The sequence below is a fragment of the Hylobates moloch genome, unplaced genomic scaffold (assembly GCF_009828535.3).
Source record: "Hylobates moloch isolate HMO894 unplaced genomic scaffold, HMol_V3 SCAFFOLD_22, whole genome shotgun sequence".
NCBI classification, from domain to species: domain Eukaryota; kingdom Metazoa; phylum Chordata; class Mammalia; order Primates; family Hylobatidae; genus Hylobates; species Hylobates moloch.
This window is the reverse complement of record NW_026652297.1, coordinates 40,999,516-41,012,189: the sequence shown is the minus strand read 5'-3', so window position 1 is coordinate 41,012,189 and position 12,674 is coordinate 40,999,516.

The following is a 12,674-nucleotide window of genomic DNA, read 5'->3' as shown; positions in this document are numbered from 1 at the left end:
TGGCTTACTACAGTTTTAAACTTCTGGACTCAAAGGATCCTCCTACTTCAGCCTTCTAAGTAGTTGGGACTACAGGTGCATGCCACCTTGCCCAGCTAATTTTTGTATTTACTGTTGAGATGAAGTTTTACCACATTGCCCAGGCTGGTCTCAAACTTCTGGGCTCAAGGGATCCTCTCACTCTGGTCTCCCCAAGTGCTGGGATTACAGGTGTACAGGTGTGAGCCACGATGCCCAGCCCTGTGGTTGTTTTTCTGAAGACGTTTTCAGAAAGTTTAGTACGTATACATTTCCTTAAATGGAGGAAAGGCATGTAGGCAGAGGGGCAAGTAAGATGTAAGATGAATGGTTACATTCCTGTGACATCTTGGTTAGTATCCAGTAAATCTATCTATATTTTACATAAGAGAAGGTGAATGATTTAAGAGAAAAAGGCAGTAAAAGAAGAATCAATTATGCAGACATCTCTTGGAAGGTGGAAGAATTAGTCTAGTCTTTGTCCTGCACCTGGGAAGACAGCATTATCTATGTGGAATCAAACAGACTTTAGTTTCAGGAGCTACACTTGGATTGTAGATCTAAAGTTATAATTGGCATGTCCTTGTTTAGGGAGACCAGCAAAGAATTTACTTATGGATGATCTGTGGGGGCAGTCCTTCCTAGATCCCTGAGGCCTTTTACCTTTTGTAGGGATCTGCTAAACGTGTAATGTTAGTAACCACTATTCATTTGTAAGAGAGTGTTGCATGACTCAGTCTCCCAGCTTAACCTTTCCTTTTGTGTAAGAAGTTTGTGAGCCTTGAGATTTTTTATTTTGCAATATGTTCAAAAATTTTAATATAGTATGGGTAAGTACACTGACACACAGAAGGAACTGAGTGGGGCCCAGTGGGTGAAGCCATGGTACGATGAAAAAGAGAGCAGAAGGATTGCATTTCCATCCTATCCACTCCCAGCAGCCTCACAGCAAAGAGTATGTTATTGGAGAAGAAAGTCCTTTTAGCAAGGGTTATGACATTTATAGATAATCAAGAAAATATGCTGTGATTTATTTATTATTGGGTGTTTTGATATTGTTACCTACTACCCTGCATTTAACCACAAAGCTTGCTAAGTTATTTGGAATTTGGTTCGTCATCTTCACCTTAATGCACTCACATGCTTGACTGTTATAGTTCAGACTGAATAGAAAAAAAATATGTATATTTGGCAATTTAAACATCCCTATTTTATAATTACATTTTGATTGCTGAGGTATTATCAGGGCATCCTGCAAAGCTCAACTAATGCAAACTTAATTCTTTTTTAATACCAACCCCAGGAGGAGTTTAACTTGAAAACAGTAAGATTTATTTTTGAGTCTGTAGATTATTTTAAATACCTAGCTTCTAGATTTTATGCACTATATAGAAGGGAGACAACAGATTGTCAGAAATCTCTATTAGTTCTTCCCTTCTGAAGTCGCCAGGGAAAGGCACCGAGCTGAGTGGTCAGCTCTATAGTCTGGAAGGTGACTGCGGGAAATCCAATGTACATGACACAAAATATACAACAGCCCCTCAGGTAAGATGCATGAGAATTGGACTGCATCCTTTATGGGATTATAATTATTAGTATGATGAACATTTATTCAGCTTTCACTATATATAATTTATCCACACAACAATCTTAGGCAGTAGCTAATATTAATTATTCACACTGTAAAGATCAGGAAACTAAGCTTAAAAGATTAACATGCTTAAGGCTTACTGGAGGTCTTGTTTGACTTCATGTCTGTTTTTCACCACTGTTCTCCACTGTGGCTAACCATTGAAAAAGACTCTTTGTTTGATCAAATCTGAGTCCAGCTCTCCTGAACCATCTCCCTAAAAATGAAAATTTGTGTACTTCCTTGTAGAGTTCAGTTTTAGCAAAAATCTTGCTAAGTCCGTTTGGTGAGAATTCCCCACCCTCAATAGCTGATCCCTGATTAAACTCTTCATCCCTGCTATCCCCAGATGATATCAAATTACCCTAGCATTCCTGCAGCAAGAATCCTGTTAGGTCAGTTCAGCCAGAAGTCCTCGCAGCCTTGATGACCCACCAGTGCCCTACCTCCTCATCTTATTCCTTGGTTATTGATATGGTTTGGCTGTGTCCCCACCCAAATCTCATCTTGAATTGTGGTTCCCATAATCCCCACATGTCATGTGAGGAACCTGGTGGAAGGTAACTGAATCATGGGGGTGGGTTTTTCCTGTGCTATTCTTGTGATACTGAGTAAGTCTCATGAGATCTGATGGTTTTATAAAGGGCAGTTCCCTTGCACATGCTCTCTTGCCTGCCACCATATAAGACATGCCTTTGCTCCTCCTTTGCCTTCTGCCATGATTGTGAGGCCTCCTCAGCCATGTGGAACTGTGAGTCTATTAAACCTCTTTCCTTTATAAATTACCCAGTCTTGGGTATGTCCTAATAGCAGACATACCCAAGAACCTAAGAACAGACTAATACAGTTAGAAATCCCCACTTGTTATGATTGTCTTTGGAATTGAGTCCAATTCTACACTGGAGTTTCTCATCCCCTATTGCAATAGTTTTTTTTTCTTGAATAAATCTATCTTCACCACTTAAACCTCTGTTCATCTCTGGCTTTCTTCAACACCACTCAGCAGTACCTCTCAAAGTATGGTTGTTTTAGCAGCAGCTTCAATCTGACTTGGGAATTTGATAGAATGTAAATGCTTGGGCCCCATCCCAGACCTACTGAATCTGAAATTGGGGAGAGGACCCAGCCACCTGTGCTTTAACCAGCCCTATAGGTGATTCTGGCACTCTGGAAAGTTTTAGAACCTCTGTCATTTAGCACAATACTTGTAAGTGTGGTTTGGATTGAGTTATATTTTAAGAGACAATATCAAGGATTTTTTTTTTACTAAACATAATAAATCCATCACTCGAGTTTTCAGTGTCAAACTACAAAGCACATTACAGCATATGCCTTAGGTCCTATTTATAGAAATGCATGACAAGATTTCTGGATTTTTTTGCCTTGTTTCTTATATCAGTAAGTATTCTTGATGTCACTGCATTGTATGGGCACCTGACTCAGCTGCGTTGGGGAGGTCAATCCACATCTATTCAAATCTTCTGAGCTTCAATTTCCTCAGGTATCTACCCAATTTACCTATCAGAATTCACCAGTATCCAGCACAGTCTCCAGTGCACAGCAGATAATGAATATTCAATAACTAAATAATTGGTTAAATTGCTGGGTAGACTGTAATGCAGATTTCAAATTATTATTCTAGATACTCTTTTGAAACTGGATTTTAAATTCTGTTGACTATCTCATTGAAGTGGTTATAACAAGAGTCTACCAAAGTCAAGCAATGACATATTTCAATAATGACAAATGCAGTCATTAGTCTCCAAAAACGAACCCCCTCACCCCCCATGAACCATAGTTCCCAGGTCCTGTGTGGTGGTATTGGGTTAATTTCAAGACTAGGTAAAAATAAAAATGCCATGAAATTTCTGCATTAGTCTCTTAAAATACATGTTCAGGGAAAACCACTCACCATATAAGAATCTATCTTGAGACCTCCCTGCTGTCAGGAAGCCCCAATTAGCTAGCCATGTGGAGAGGCTATATAAATAAAGAAAATACCCAGACTACTCCCAACTCTTCCAAGCATCCCAAGTGAGGCACCAGATGTGTGAGTTAAAAGGCCATCATGAACATCCAGCCCAGTTGAGCCTTTAGATAACACTAGCTCCATTTGCCATCATCATTATGATGACTAAATATGATAGAATCAGTTAAGGGAGAAGGATAGGCAATATATGTAATTTATATCCTTTTGCTAGCTCTAGCAATACATTAGTGTTGTCTAAATGTAGACTGTAAGTCCTCTTATTGTGGGTATAAAAACTGAATTTGCATGGCAGCGTTGCATATTGCATACTTTAGTTGGGTTAGAAATTTCATTAACAGCACAGGGAATATTTTTATGAGTGTCCATTAATGAAAAAAGAATAAAATTTGTATCCTGTTTAAAAGTTTATAACTGGAGTTACACTGTACATTAAGTAGATCGGTTTCTAATACCACCAAAGTAAAGTGACAGAATGTTGACTTGTACTGCTTCCATAAAGCTGCAAACACTGGTATCCTGTGAAATAGCACCCAGTTCTCACTGTGACAGCCTGTTCAGAGAGCCAGGTCAATACACATTACATTTGCCACACTGGGGCTTTCCCTGTGACACCTGGTAAGCCTATCTAGTTAGCATAATACAGCTTAAAATTTGTCAAATTCCTGATCCCGTAAAATTACCTTTTATACTAAAATTACCTGTTTCTTTCTTCCATACCCTCCTTCATCTCCAATATATAGTAGTAGACTAAATGCATACCTTTATGAACTGCTTACCATTTGCCACATAGTATAAATGCTAGCTTTATCCTGCACAACTATAATAAATAATAATCTATTCATAGGCAAATGCATTTCTTAATTTCTTTTATACCCCCTACAGTACCTAGCTTTGTATATTAGAAATTTTTCAATAAGTACATGTTAAATGAGGGAAATGAATAAATGTATTGTATGCTTGAAAGATACTGCATTTTATTTTCCACATCCAGATACTTACAGGATTGCAGATAGATTGTACTTTCTTTATCCTTAATCTCTGATTTGTCTACTGAACTCTACTCTTCATTCTCAAATGCCATTCAATCTCTACAATGGGCTCGATTCTTTGGGAATATAGGAGAGAAGAAGTAATATCTGTTCCTCTCCCACTGAAAGTTTCATGGCTGAAATCCCTATAACAAAAGACAGGTTAACAAGAGAAAAGTATAACAAATTTGTTTAGCCAAAGTTTCACATGACACAACAGCCTTCAGAGATGAAGAGCCAAAGACCCAGGGGAAACTGTATTTTTATGCCTAAGTTTGATGAAGCATGAACAATTGTGTAGAGGTGTAGTTGGACAGGCCAGGTGCAGTGGCTCATGCTTGTAATCCCAGCACTTTGAGAGGCCGAGGTGGGGAGATCACTTGAGGACAGGAATTCGAGACCAGCCTGGCCAATATGGAAAAACCCTGTCTCTACTAAAACTACAAAAATTACCCTGGTGTGGTGATGCACACCTGTAATCCCAGCTACTCGGGAGGCAGGAGAATCCCTTGAACCCAGGAGGCAGAGGTTGCAGTGAGTCAAGATCGCACCACTGCCCTCCAGCCTGGGCAACAGAGTGAGACTGTCTCAAAAGAAGCATGGTTAGACAAAAAAGTACGATCTAATGGTAACAAATTGTGGGGAACATAGCAAGGTCTGGATTTTTTTCAGATTTTTCTTGGCATCTCTGTGTCTTCATTTCTTTCCTCCAAGTATAAGACAGGGCACCAGTTACATGAAGGTTTTATGACCAACTTTTACTTTCAGGGGAGGTAAGTCAGATAATTGTCGCTTTCGTTCTTTCTTTTTTTTTTTTTTAAGAGATGGGTCACTGAGGCTGGAGTGCAATAACTCATTGTCTTGAAATCCTGGGCTCAAGTGACTCTCCTGTCTCCCGAGTAGCTAGAATTACGTGTGTGAGCCACTGTGCTTGGCAGAGAATTACTTTATGTACTACTATTACACAGAAAGGCAGGCAAAGGTAAGAGTATGACGTCCAGGGTGCTATATGTTGGGGTAGCATGTCCTACATCCCACCAAGGAGAGACAATCACTGATTTTAAATTCTGTGATGGAACTGGTAGACCCATTCCTATCAGTTCACCTTTCGACTTGACTCAAATAACAAATACTCCTAATGCCCCACTGTTTTGCCTGTGGTAAAGGCTTCCCTTACGGGAACATTGGAGAAATAAATTATAAAGTTATGTGTGAGTACTCAAGGCTTCATAAAATATTAAATCACCCTAAGAGGTGACCAGTGAGTCAAGCAACTGATATTTACATGCTTTATGTACACTTAAAAAAGTCTTAGCACAACATTTAATCTTGAGCTAATGGAAAAGGTATTTTGCAATGTCCTCTAAATTATTCCCAGAACCTTGTTTCTTAGTTTATAATACAAGAATGTTTTATTTGTCCACAATTTGGAGAATTTGGTTCATATGGTACTGGCAAGCCCACCCGCAAAGAAAAACTACCATACAAATATATGCTTTACAATAACTCAGGCACTGCAATCCACACCTTGAGATTCACCACCACTAAATACTTTTAACACTTAAAGCTTTAAACAAGAACCCTATTAGTGGTCTACAATTTTTAGAGCAAGTTCTACTAATGAATTCCACATTGTGTAAGCACAGACACACACACACACACACACACACACACACACAGCTCTTCACAGTGTGCTGGAAAATACTTTGTGGAGGAGAGCCCAGCTGGCAGGAAGTTCTCTTCCTTGTTCTCGTCAAATCTTTAAGGTTCGTCCATTCCGTTGCTTAACACGGAATTGCTGACCCCTCTTTTCTCTTCCTTAGTTTTAGTCTTACTAATGTTCTCAAAGATTAAGAAAAAGGAAAATTAAGAAAAAAAACTCTATTCATGAAAAGGTAGGAGAGCCCCAATACTTGGCTAGTAATCGACTGTTATCACTGAGCCGATGGAAGGGAAAGAAGAGCAAGGCACTGGAGATGCATCGGAACGTAGCATGCATGAGGGGGAATTGAAACCTAAGGGGCTGGTTTCTTGAGGAGGGATGGACAAAGAAAATCTGGGAAGTAAAATAGCCAGTCAGGGAATGCATTTTGCTGTGAGATCGGGGACTCCAGCAACATAATCCTCAAAAATGTAGAATTTTCTATTCATGCTACTCAACTTACTTCTTTGCTCCACTACACTCACCTTTTCAGAAGTAATTATTTTTTTAACTTAACATGACTAAAATTTTCATAGGACATATTGGCAGCTATGCTTTAGACCATAAAAGTGATGTTATAATGGTAATAATGTTACTGAAAACAAATGAAGTCAGCACTCTCTCATTTCCATACAATCCCCAGGAAAGCATCACGTCGTGAGGCTACTTGAAACATGTTTTGAGTTTTGCAAACCAGTGAGCCTTAATTCTTTCCCAGAAAAAAAATTATTGAGGCAGGTGGAGATGTGATGTGGCAGGGAAAGCCTAACCTTTAGCATCCTTACATTTCAAATTTGTTAGCTACAGAAGTTCTTTGTATTTTGTTAATGGATACGTGGCATCTCAGACTCAACAGGCACTTGAGTTCCAGTGATGATGAGGCAGCTAACACAGCGACCTGTGTCTTTCTTTGCAGTTAAATCAGCCCTCTTGTTTCATCAGAGCCTGCCAAAAAGCCTACCCCTCCCTTCTCAGATGCCACTGATTCAAAGTGCCTTTATTCCTCCTATAATCCAATAGGAGCTCTCCCTTCTGCACCTCCATCACTCATAGCATCTATTGCATCTGCCTTAGAACCTACTCATGTCTTTGTGTCCTGTCTTTGTAAATTGTCTACTCTTTGAGGGCAGGCATCACAGCTAGCTGATCTTTGTATTACCTTTAGATTTTAATACACAAAGGATTTTTGTGCCAGGCACTACCATATGCCCTTTACTGCATTATCTCAATCCTTAAGACACCATTGATGTCCCAGTCATATGCCTGTGGGCCTGGCTATTGTAATGCTCCTAGGACTCCAGTTGCAGAACCCACACCTCCTTGCCAAAGGCTTACTTTAGAATCCATTCAGCTCAAGGGCACTACAGACTAAAGTGCTGGAGAATTAATGTTTCTTTCCAATGTCTTCTTTTTAACAGCCCTCCATAATTACTGACGGGAATTGGCATACAAATATCCCAGCAACATTTTCCCCTTGGTGAGATAGCTCTGAGAAAGGTATTCTGCAAAGCTCCCAGAGTTCTCTAGCTCATTAGTTCTCAAATTTGAGTGTGCATCAACATCACCTGGAGGGTTGTTAGACCAGTTTGCTGGGTCCACATGCAGGGCTTCTAATTCAGTGGGTCTGGAGTGGGGCCTGAGAATTTATAACTAGTGCCAATGTGATGCTGAGGCGAGTCAGCCACAAACCACACTTGGAGACTCTGTCTTTGCTCCAGGTATCACAACAGTAACTACTTCCTAGGCCATCCTTCCTTGGTTACCTTTCCTCTTTTCACTCCCTAGCTCCCTTTCCAATGTTTCCTCGGATCATCTCAGAAGTAAACTATTTGTACTCAATCCTTATGGTTATTCTCGCCATGATATGCATGAGGAGCTTATTGCATACAGGGATTTGGTTACTTGACTCAGGTTCCACAGCTGGAAAAGCCTAGTTGTTAACAGTAACATAATGAAATCAAATGGTGTTGAGCAACTATCAACACTGGCTTACGGTGTTTGGAGTCACAAAGGTATCATTAGGAGTAGTTCAAGTTTTAGAATAGAGCTATGCAACTGAAAAAGGGACCATATTTATTTAAGCAAGTCTCCTAGCACCTGAAGAGTAGGATTGGCTTGGCTCTGTATTGACACCATGGCCTCCTGGTGAAACTCGAGACTCCTGTTGCACTCTGAAAACTCAAATGATAGCCTGGAGAAGTTTACAGCTGTTTGACAGCTGGAGTCCAAATATCCGAATGCCCCCCTCTGGAGATAATTAGGCCCACTGTCTGCTGTCACTGATACCCTTTGATTCATCATTTTACATTAGCCAAGAGCCCAGATCCATCTCTCTCCAATATATATAATCTTTGCCTCAGCTCACCACTCTTAAAAGAATTTTAGAGTGTGTGTGTATGTGTGTGTTCTTTTTCTTCTCCATTTGTAGATGATGCTAATTTTTCCCCACACAGAACAAAGCATATGTCACAGTTTGTGAGTGGTCTTATGATGCAGTCACACCACTCTTTAAACTGCCTTGTCAAAAATTTAGAGATGGCTGAATACTCAAAGCTCAAAAGCAGAGAGGACTCTGGCTTCACAGATCAGTCAATCACAGAGCATTGGGCACCCAGAGAGAATTGTGTGTAATAGGAAAATAATATGTAATTGTGTGAACAATTCACTTTATTAGTTTCCTTGGGATTAAGCCTGTACCATCTATAGTCGATTTGACAGCAAAGAAAGGGGAAAAAAGGAAAAACTATGTGCAATTTTCATAACTTATTCTGTAATAAAATTGAATTTGAATTGAATTGTATGGTAAGCTAAAAAAATAGAATGAATGTAAGTTTGATTTATTTTTAATTAATTTCAGTGATGGTAAAATGAGCCAGATCTCCAACTAGAGAGTTAGAACAATACCCAGAACAACAGAAAAAGTAGATAAGTAGGAGAGTTTATATCATGTAGAATGTCAATATCACTTCCACCATTATTCATAAGTCAATGGTTTGGAGTGCTTATACACAGCCCTTTGGAAAAGCGTTGTGGAATGTAAGATGTCTCTGTATCAGACCCGATTTTTAGGTCAGCTTGTACAAAATAAGAATAGCACAGATATTTTGAAGGAACTAGACGTTTTGCCTATTCAGTGTCTGCTGTCTACAAAATATTACTATTACTACTAAAAACACACCAGCAAACACTTATATAGTGCTTATTTCCAGGGTCAACTTCATGGGTATAAGTCTCACAGAGCTCTACACTAAGAAAGGAGATCCCTACTGGGCTTTAATATTCTGCAGTTGCCATCTTGAAATTCTTAATAATTGTATCTCTGAATTTGTATTTTGTAAGTAAAGTCCAATGGGCCAATACAGCACGTGCTGTAAGCTTGAACTCTTGATTTATGTGTAGCCTACCTCCCAATGTCTCCCTATGTCCCCAGGATATATTCTCAGCCACCTTCTCTCCCACCCCTTGGCAGTGGGATACCCTGATGGCCTCCCTCTCCTTCTGCAGCCTGGTGACCATTGCCACCCTCTGCCCTCAGCAGGGGCCTATGTGTAGATGCAGGAAAAATTGAGCTTTCATCCCTAAGACAATGAATATGATGAGCTATCATGCCCATGATTATGTTAGGTCACATAGCAAAAAGGATTCTTGTGAGAGAGGTAATTAAGGTTACTAATCAAATGAACTTGAGTAATCAAGGGGTTTCCAAGTGGACCCAAGCTGATTACATGAGACTTTTAAAAGCAGTTGAGTTTTGTCCAGCTGAAGCATAAGGAGAAGTCAGAGACATTGAAAGAATAAGGACATGGTGTGTAATTGATGCATTGAAGGTGGTGGGGTCATGCAAGAAGGCATATGAGCAGCCTCTGGGAGAAGAAGGCAGCCTTTGCTTTAGCAGTCAGCAAGGAAATGAAGACCTCAGGCCCACAGTCACAAGGAACTAGATTCTGAAAACAGCCTGGATAATTTGGAAAAGGATTCTTCCAGAACCTCCAGATAAGAACCCAATCCGACTAACATCTTAATTTTGATTTTTTGACAGCCCAGTGAAATCAACCAGGGCTTCTGACATATAGAACTGTGAGCTAATAAGTGAGTGTTGTTTTAAGCTGCTAAATTTGTGGTAATTTATCACACAGCAATACAAAACTAATACACTTCCATTCTTTTTTTTTTAAATAGAAGGTGGTTATTATATGAAATTAATGGTTGATTTAAGTAGACTCTTTAAAGACAGCTTTTCTGTGTTTACATCTACAAACAGTATTCCTCTATGAAATAATTTATGACAAGGCTGAATAGTTTTATGAGCAATAACATTTATAGTCATGTTAAATAAAGATGCATTAAAATATAAGAACCCTGTAGTGTTCTAAAATAAATTCTAAGTCTCACTCATGTCGAGCCCATATTTTATGCAGGATACTACAAAACTTAAGAGAAACGTTATAACATTCTACCTCTCTGAGAAAGCCTCAGAGAGAGAGAGAGGGCAACTTGGTGGAGAGCCATCTATCCTGTCAATTTTACCTTTGTTTTTCAATCTTAATCTGGTCATTGTGCATTTTTTAGGCAAGTGAATTTTCAGAAGGGGGTCTTCAACTTTCGGCTCCTGTGAGAAACAATGTTGATGAATAAATGGGGCCAGAAAGAAGAAAGAATTTGCACTAGACTAAAGGAACCCAATTTGCTATACAGCCAGGATTGAGGCTTGGACAATTCAGAGTTGATTTTGGTCACTAGCTTAACTTCGTGTTCATTGTAACTCAGTTTTTCTGCTCTCTTTCTTTGTCAGTCTTTCTTCCCTGGCCTTTCTCTGTGTGAGACCCTCCAGAGGCTAACTCTAGAAATGCTCAAGGAAAACCTTTCATTTATGCCTCTGATCTCTGCTGGCCACTCGTCATCCCAACAGCAGGTGTCCTTCTCTTTGTGGTAGACTGTAACCATCACACCATTAGAAGTGAACTTTCAAATTCCTCCTGAAATTCTCCTGACGCATCCAAGTTGTCCAGAAAAAATAAAATTAAGTCAATGATCCACACCAAATAAATGAAATTTAAGTCAATACCCATATTATTATTTTAAATTCAATCCCTAATAGAGAAACATTGATTTTACTTTTTTAAAAATTTGATGTCATTCAGCTAGGAGACTCTTAAACACAGCTTGCTACCAACCATTATTTATGCTCCTTTTCTGAGCAGCACCTAATAACTGCTAATTAAGTCTTTTGTAGCCTGACTCTGAACTAATTAGGGTTAATTGAGCCTGCTTGTGCATTAGCTATTCTAGCTCTTGTCCTGATAATCAGGATTTTGGAGCACATTGAATATTTAGTCAGTCTGTTAGCTTAGACTTTGCTCCACTGGACATTCTGCTGCAGGTCTTTGTCATCTCTTAGTGAGGAAGAGTGTGCTGCTCTCTGCCTGATTTGCACATTGTGTTGTGTGTGTGTGTGTGTGTGTGTGTGTGTGAACAGCCACGGAATGTGATAGAGAACTAAGTCCCAGAAGAGTGGGCAAGCAGTAGGGTTAGTGTCACATTATTTTGAAATTGCCTTTGCAAAATTATGACAGTAAGAGAAATTTGCCATGGCTGACTCCATCTTGCTTCTAGCCTCACAGGCTGGCTGTCCTTGCTCATTCCTGGGCCTGGGCCAAGCTAACTTTGAGAGAAATTTAGTTAATAGTTTAAATAATAGCTCTTTCCCAAACTAAACCACCCTTGTAAAACTAATGAAAGGGCATCAGGTTAGGAGGATGCGATGGGCCTGAATTCTACTTAAGACGTAGGTGCAGTTAAATGATTACTAGCCAGTATTCAAGAGGTCACAAGATTTGTAACTTCCCCAATTACTCCTATAAATAACTTCACTATTGTAGAACCTAAGACTGATGTTTTGAGATGTCTTTTCAGGCTTTTACAATTCTGATGACTCGACGGCCCCACTCAGACCAGTGACTCCTCTGTGGTCCTTACTCAGAAATGGACTCAGCACATGAGGACCATTTTTCACACCCCTATGATTGCATCCCCAACCAATCAGCAGCACCCATTCCCCTAGTGCCCGGCCCGCCAAGCTGTCTTTGGAAAAAAACTCTAACCTCTGAGCCTTCAGTGAGATTGATTTGTGTAAAATTCTGTCTCCTGGTGGTGTGGCTGACCTCATGTCAATCAAACTCTTTCTTTACTGCAATGTTATGGTCTCAGTGGATTGATTTTGTCTGTGCAGCAGACGTGCAGAACTCATTGGGCAGTTACAATTTCATTTTTGACTTTTTAATCATTGAAGAGAATCACCAGGCCAGG